This window comes from Ostrea edulis, chromosome 5, assembly GCF_947568905.1.
Source record: "Ostrea edulis chromosome 5, xbOstEdul1.1, whole genome shotgun sequence".
Lineage (NCBI taxonomy): Eukaryota > Metazoa > Mollusca > Bivalvia > Ostreida > Ostreidae > Ostrea > Ostrea edulis.
The window spans coordinates 10379289-10387520 of record NC_079168.1 but is presented as its reverse complement, the minus strand read 5'-3'; the positions used below and the strand labels follow the sequence as shown (position 1 = coordinate 10387520).

At 38.1% G+C, this 8232-nt stretch overlaps 1 protein-coding gene across 1 annotated transcript in view; it reads left to right on the top strand.

Annotated features, from left to right (window-relative positions):
• LOC125651340 (sacsin-like) overlaps positions 1-8232 on the top strand; it is a 58022-nt gene that overhangs the window by 25935 nt on the left and 23855 nt on the right. The window lies entirely within an intron of this gene.

Sequence of the window (8232 nt, the reverse complement as noted above, 5' to 3'; positions counted from 1 at the left end):
AGAGAAGATGTTCACCAGGCAACCTCAACTTGTCATTATGCAAAAGATGGATCCACAGTTTCCATAGTCTTTTCGTTTCAGATGACTTGGTTGGGTCAGGAATTTAAACCCCCCCCCCCCCCCCCCCCCACATCTTGCCTTAATTAGCATTAGTGTAATTAACTGTTTGACAGGGAGAGGCATCGACCTATTTACAATGTATTCATAAAATCTACCATGTGCATATCTGTGATGATAACCAAAACTGAAACAGATGGTGTGATGTCAAATTTATTGATTTTTGTGGTCTTGAATACAAATGAGTACATCATGGCAGCCTCTATAGATAGCAGGAATTTCAATTTTTAACGTTTTCAAATTAGGACTGAAGCTTATCTAGGCCGTATATCAACAGAATAGTATGACAAATCTTTATCATATAATTAATTCTATCATTTATCATGTAAAAATCTTTTGGGTTGCCTTTCCCTTTAAAATCATGGTCCCTGGGGGTAGGTTGGGGCCACAATAGGGGATCAAAGTTTTACATACTAATGTAACAGGAAGGGAAAAAATGCAATGGACCAGATTGGGATTCGAACCCGGGCCTCCTGAATCTCTAGTCAGGTACTCTACCAACTGAGCTGTCTGGCCATCGGCGATCGAACCCGGCTGACCGCTACATTCCTCCCTCCTTAAATGTCTTCACATCTGAAGACATCAACCCAGGATCTTAATCCCCTGGCAGGCATTTTCACCTGTCAGTTCTAGGGGCTGGTCCCAGCACCAAATGTAACAGGAAGGGAGAAAATGCAACGGACCAGACCGGGATTTGAACCTGGGACCCCTGAATTCTCTAGTCAGGTGCTCTAACTATAACTGGCCACCAGCGATGAAATCTGGCTGACCGCTACACTAATATATAGAGAAAATCTTTAGAAATCTTCTTCTCAAGAACCATTGGGCCAAAGAAGTATACATTTACATGAAAGCTTAATCCTGACATAGCGCATTTTGAAGTTTGTAAAAATCATGGCCCCCGGGGGTAGGTTGGGGCCACAATAAGGATCAAAGTTTTACATGTGAATATATAGGCAGAGCTGCCAACCCTCACGATTTTGGCGTAAGGCTTACGATTTTAGGGCCGAAAATACGCCTTACGATTTCACTGTACATGTTCCAATTTTCGCTTATTTGAAAATTTCGAAATATTTAGAGCTGTTTGTCATTGGTTTTTACTTTTATAATAAGCAAGCTATAGTCGTTGCTACGTTTGTTTGCATAGTCTATATCTATATAGTCTCGATCATTTTAATGCTTTAAAATAAACAATATGGCAGCTGCTACTAAATGTAAAGCATGTGTTGATGGAAATAACAACAATACTCCCCCAAAGGAGAAAACCTAATGGAGCTAGAAATTCAAAGAACAATATGCAAGTACACTGTAAACATCTATTCATTTCAAAGTCAGAAAGGGGGAGTTTGTATAAGTGTACAATCTGCTTGACAAACTTCAACATTTCTCACAGCGGCGAAAATGACAAAAAAAACTTGCCAGAATAACTGATTTAGTAACTGTAAAATTATGCAATATACTAATGTAACATTATTTTTTACACAAGTTTTAGAAAGTAAAATCAATAAAAGATGTATTTGATCTTTTGCAGTTGTAAAATGTATAACAATATGTCTAAATTCATTAAATTTGGAATTGAAATGTGCCTAAAATTGCTCAGGTTACATGTTTATTCATAAAAAAAATCTCCAGCAGCAGGGGGTCTAGACGGCCCCCTGACCCCCACCTTACTATTTTCCATTTTAAAATGTTGGCAGCTCTGTATAGGGAAAATCTTTAAATATGGGCCAAGGTGAGTGATGTGGCCCGTTGGCCTCTTGTTCTTTCGCAGCTCAGTTAGGCTATTTGAGAAAAATCACAGTGCTCTTAAAAATGTACCTCGGTGCACTTCACTCTATATGATGTCACAATGAAAAAGTACGTCACAACGTACAGGTTCTTATAGTTGTATCGCGGGGAAAGTGTCATAATATCTTGTCATTATTTACTACCGTTATCAAGTGGTATACATGAAAAATTTTCTTGTCAAATGCCTGCCAAATGATGATATATTATTCCTTTGTGATATCAAATCACTCTCCATTTTTAATATATAGTATGCATGAAGGTGATATTCATATTATATTGTGACCTTGACATCGCTCCTAATCTGAATGACTGATGCATTTAAAAATTCACTTAAGTACATAAATAATCTCATTCTACAGAAACTGGCAAAGTTCAGGTGCATCTGCTATAAAAAGCAACATGAGTTTTTCTGAGATATATTCTAGATATATTTATGCATTTGAAAAGTGCAGGGAGCAATTTCTGTCTTGTATCTTAACGGTATGATATTTATAGGAATGTGGACAACCCCGGTAATTCGCTGATGACTTAATATGTTGTTAGATTATAGCATGTTCAATTTTGCATTTGCTCTGAACACTTTTCATGTAAAGGATTTTTATTTCTTTCTGAGTATATCAATATTATACACTAAGGATCATATATATGGTGCTGAGGATGTATAGGATTTTTCTTGACAATTGGTTAAGGATGATTTTAGAGGTAAAACTCGACAAACTCAGTAAGGTACGTGTAAGTGTGCGTACTTCCCTCCTACTTGTATCGCACGGCTAAGTAGTAAGTGCGTGGTCATTCCTGTTTATTACTGCCAGAGTGTGTGGTCATCCCTGCTTATTACAGCCAGAGTGTGTGGTCATCCCTGCTTATTACAGCCAGAGTGTGTGGTCATTCTTGCTTATTACTGTCAGAGTGTATGGTCATCCCTGCTTATTACTGTCAGAGTGTATGGTCATCCCTGCTTATTACAGCCAGAGTGTGTGGTCATCCCTGCTTATTACTGCCAGAGTGTGTGGTCATCCCTGCTTATTACTGCCAGAGTGTGTGGTCATCCCTGCTTATTACAGCCAGAGTGTGTGGTCATCTCTGCTTATTACAGCCAGAGTGTGTGGTCATCCCTGCTTATTACAGCCAGAGTGTGTGGTCATCCCTGCTTATTACAGCCAGAGTGTGTGGTCATCCCTGCTTATTACAGCCAGAGTGTGTGGTCATCCCTGCTTATTACTGCCAGAGTGTGTGGTCATCCCTGCTTATTACAGCCAGAGTGTGTGGTCATCCCTGCTCTGGATGTGGCCTCTAATAGCTACAAGTGTGCGGACATCCCTGCTTGTTGCTGCGCAAGATCAGGTGTGAGGACATCCCTGCCTGTCTTGTGGTAGAGCTCTGGTGTGCATACATCCCTGCCAGTGTCTCTGATTAGAACCGGTATTAATACATGTATAGTGATAGGTGTGCGGACATCCCTGCTTGTCCTTGTGGAAGTGCACTGGTGTGTGGAATTCCCTGCCAGTGCACTTGTTCGCTACCAGTCAATAGATCCTATATAGGCGCAGTACAACTGATTAAGTCTTCACATTGTACATATTTGCAGCAGCTCAAGACTATCCGTTTCTATCACGGGTACAAGCCCACGGGGGTTCAAAGGCAGTAACCTCCCTTGCACGTTACATAAAATTCACCTGGCAACCCGCATGCACCCGAACTTTTAGAGCTTCTTGATGTTTTCCAAAAATAAAGTATTACGTGATATTCAACTGACTTCACAGGAAATTACATGAGGGGAATTACGGTAGCTCGGTCACAGTCAACATGTGGGTAGTATCGTCTCGGTGTTTAACCGTAACAAGTGTAATGATACCTGTGAATTAGAGGTGTAATTTCACTCCATAATTATAGCACATTTTACTATGGAAGCACTTAACCTAGTTGCGTCAAAAAATGATTATTATTAATCAATTGATTTTAAGAGAGTTATGTGAATTGTGATTATTTTTTCATATATTTTTTGTGTATTTTGCCAATACCCCCCAACATTTTTTGGGGATGTATTGGTTTCTGTTGTTGTGATTATGTGAGCCCACTGAAATTAGGGTACCTCTTCTGTCCTTGAAATAATCACATGATTGTTAAATTTAAAATTTATTGTCACCAAAAATTCAAATATAAGTCCAGATAACCACTCCAATATGAAATGCAATCAAATACAGAAAATGTTCTTCTTGCACAAATTTAGAAAAACCAACAATTTTTTGAAAATTTGCAAGAAATTCTAAAAATAAAAGAACTCTCTTTATTTTAAAGACTACATGGTTAAAAATCAATAAACTCACATTTCTAATTTAGACCCAATCAAAAATCAGGATGCGTTGGCTACATTTATTAGCCGAGTTGCAACGAAGTTGAACTCGGCTATTGGTTTGGTGATGCGGGCGGGCGGGCGGGCGTCAACAATTGGTTTCCAGATGATAACTCAAAAAGTTTACAATCTAATCAAATGAAACTTTGATATATTGTTGGGTACCAGGTAAGGAAGACCCCTATTGATTTTGGAGAAAAAAGGTCAAAGGTCAAGGTCACAGTGACCGAATATAAAATGAAAATTTCATAAATATTTGGTTTCCGGATGATAACTCCGAAAGTTTAAATCCAAATCAAATGAAACTTTGATATATTATTGGGTACCAGGTAAGGAAGACCCCTATTGATTTTGGAGAAAAAAGGTCAAAGGTCAAGGTCACTGACCGAATATAAAATGAAAATTTCAGAAATATTTGGTTTCCGGATGATAACTCCGAAAGTTTAAATCCGAATCAAATGATACTGGAAGATATTGTTATGTACCAGGTAAGGAAGACCCCTATTGACTTTGGAGAAAATAGGTCAAAGGTCAAGGTCACAGTGACTGAAAATAGATTTAAAATTCCAAAAGGATTTTGGTTTCCGGAGGATAACTCGAAAATTTTTAATTTGAATCAAATGAAACTTGGATATATTGTTGGATACCAGCAAAGCAAGGCCCCTATTGATTTTGGAGAACAAAGATCAAGGTCACAGTGACCGAATATAGATTGAAAACTTCAGACAAATATGGTTTCTGGACAGTAACTCGAAAAGTTTAAAACTGCAATTAGTTCTTCACAATTATAAATATACCACGTCATTCCTGGCTTTACAATGTATCCCATGCAACTCGGCTCATGCACCCCTGGGTGCATATACTGATTTTTTATTACACAAAGAAATCATTATTTATTGAAATTTAATTTCCTTGACAAACATCCAAAATAGAATTTGTCAAACTCTGGGCTCATTAGAAAATTATAGGATAGACTCTGGATGCTGAGCAAATTAAAGATAAATGTGATAGCTGGGAAAGTTCTATGATGGGACAGGCTGCTCTCCTAAGACAGAATCAAAACAGGTGTTTTATTTTGTAGCCTGGGAAACTAATTAAAAGAAATGTAAGTTATAAAAACCAATTAAAACAATTAATCTAAACCAAGTATGATTTTAGAAACCTGATAATATCAAGTATACAACACTATTTTTCATCCATCCTTCTTGGGACAATTAATTATACCCCCGGCAAACGAAGTTTGGGGGGGTATACTGGAATCACTTTGTCCATCTGTCCGTCCGTCCGTTTGTCCGTAGATGCAATTTGTCCGAAGTTTATTTCTAATACCGCTGGACATATTTCATTCAAACTTTATGCACATCTTCTATATATACTAATGTCATTTATTTACTGACAAAATCAATGACAAAGTAAAGTTGGCATAACATAATGACAAAGTGAATATAAACTAAAGACTAGAAGAATTGACCAGGGATTTGCAATCATACAGCCTAAAATGTGCCAAATAGTATTCATTGTTTATATTAAGCATATTTTTAATATTTCATGTACTGCTGTACTGTAGAATATACACTTCTGCATTCACATTGATTGCCCATTAGATAATGTGAAAATATCCAATGTGCTTGCATTAAATATTTCCCATCATCTTATATGCCCCGCGGGGGGTATTAGTCCCATTAGGACAGTTCTAGTTTAACTTTGTCTGTGTGTAGGTCTGTCTGCTCTTCGAGCATCTATCTGTTTTATGGCTCTACAGAATGCAAGAGGAAAAAGCTGGGGGGGGGGGTGTTGGTTATTAGTGTCATTATTATAGTTTTGCTAAACTCATCCACATTTTAGCCATGTTTGAGATAAGTTGAAGTAGGTCCTTTAGCCCTTTATCCGCTGTTGGTTGTCTGGGTATCAACATTTACCGTTTCTGGATGTCATATATTTATACCCCCCGCAACAAGTTGTGGTGTGGTGGGGAGGGGGGGGGGGGTGTATACTATACTGGAATCGGGTTGTCCATCCGTCCATAGACGCAATGGTTTCCAGGCTCTAAAGCATTATCCTTTCCACCTACCGTCACCATATCATATATATGGACTACCCATGGGATGAAGATGTTCCCTGTCGATTTTGGGGTCAAAGGTCAAGCGCACTGGACTTCGAAGTAGCAATATGGTTTCCGGGCTCTAAAGCATTATCCTTTCCACCTTATGTCACCATATTATACATATGGACTACCCATGGGATGAAGATGTTCCCTAACGATTTTGGGCTCAAAAGGTCAAAGGTCACACGCACTGGACATCGAAGTAGCAATATGGTTTCCGGGCTCTAAAGCATTATCCTTTCCACCTACAGTCACCATATCATACATATAACCCATGGGATGAAGATGTTCCCTATCGATTTTGGGGTCAAAAGGTCAAAGGTCACGCGCACTGGACATCGAAGTAGCAATATGGTTTCCGGGCTCTAAAGCGTTATCCTTTCTACCTACAGTCACCATATCATACATATGGACTACCCATGGGATGAAGATGTTCCCTATCGATTTTGGGGTCAAAAGGTCAAAGGTCATGTGCACTGGACATTGAAGTAGCAATATGGTTCGGTTTGTCATGCCATTTGTTTTTTACACTCAGAAAAGAGGTAGTTTATACCTATTACCAACACCCTTTGGGAGATTGGGATAAGCGGGGGGTATTCTTAGTGAGCATTGCTCACAGTACCTCTTGTTTGAATAAAGGAACATGGGTATATAAAAGAGTGGGACCCCCTATGGATTGGGACGTTATTTACAAGATGAAAATACAGTTGAACTTTGGTGTCTCGAACACTGATATCTCAAATACCATGGATAATGTCGTAGTGATTTGGAAGTCCCAACCTTTTATTTCTTAGTATTTTACTCTCGATATCTCAGTTTTTTCTCATACGTTCCCATTGAGTTCGATATAAAGTGGTTTGACTGTATATCAATCCATATAGTTTCTTATGAACAGTCATTGAATTTCATTGTCAGCTTAGTCATGACTATTATAACCTTTAATTACTATTAAATATCTCAAGATGACAATCTGTCCACTTGATTTAGTTTAAAGCTGATCTATTACATCACTTATATGGCTATTTGTCATCTTGACTGATTGACATTTGATCAGTCTTTATTCATATGTCAAATATCTTCAAAATAAAGGACACCCTAGAGTCGTCCACATCTGCTTCATACATGGATATTTTATTAAACAGATTTTAACAGCAAAGTTACCATTCAAATTTATGATAAACAGGATGACTTCAGCTTCTCCATTGTCAACTTGCCATGTTTATGTAGCAATATTCCATTAACACCTGCATATGGTATTCATGTCTCGCAACTCATTCAATATATGCAAGAGCTTGTTCTGGTATGATCAGTATTTATGCTATACTGCTGTCGTCTATCTGTCTCTCTGTCTGTCTGCATGTCTCCCTTTAACTTTGTCTTTGCAGCTAAATCCTTTGGGGGATTTTGATGAAACTTGGTACAAAGAAAGATCACAATGTGGAGCTCTGCATATTGCAAGGGGAATGGTGCACCCTATTTTTAACTTAGATTTATTTTATGCATTTACCTAGTCTTCACAACTCTTAAACCCTTTGGGGGATTTCAATGAAATTTTATGCAAAGAAAGATCACAATGTGTAGATGTGCATATTACAAGGGGAATGCTATCCCACTATTTTTGAAGGAGTTACAGCCCTTGGACTTAGATTTATGTAATGCAAAATACAGTGTACATTGTTATTGCAACTTCGATGAAATCCTTTTGTGGATAATCCTTTCTTGTTCAAATTCCTGGGTCAATAATGTATGCGGGCATATGATGTACCAGTTTAGCGGTGCCCTATTTTTAAATCAAGGCAGGCTGCTGACAAAAAAGTTTATGTTGCAGGGTTTTCAACAGTCATATTTAAACTACATGTATAAGTATTTC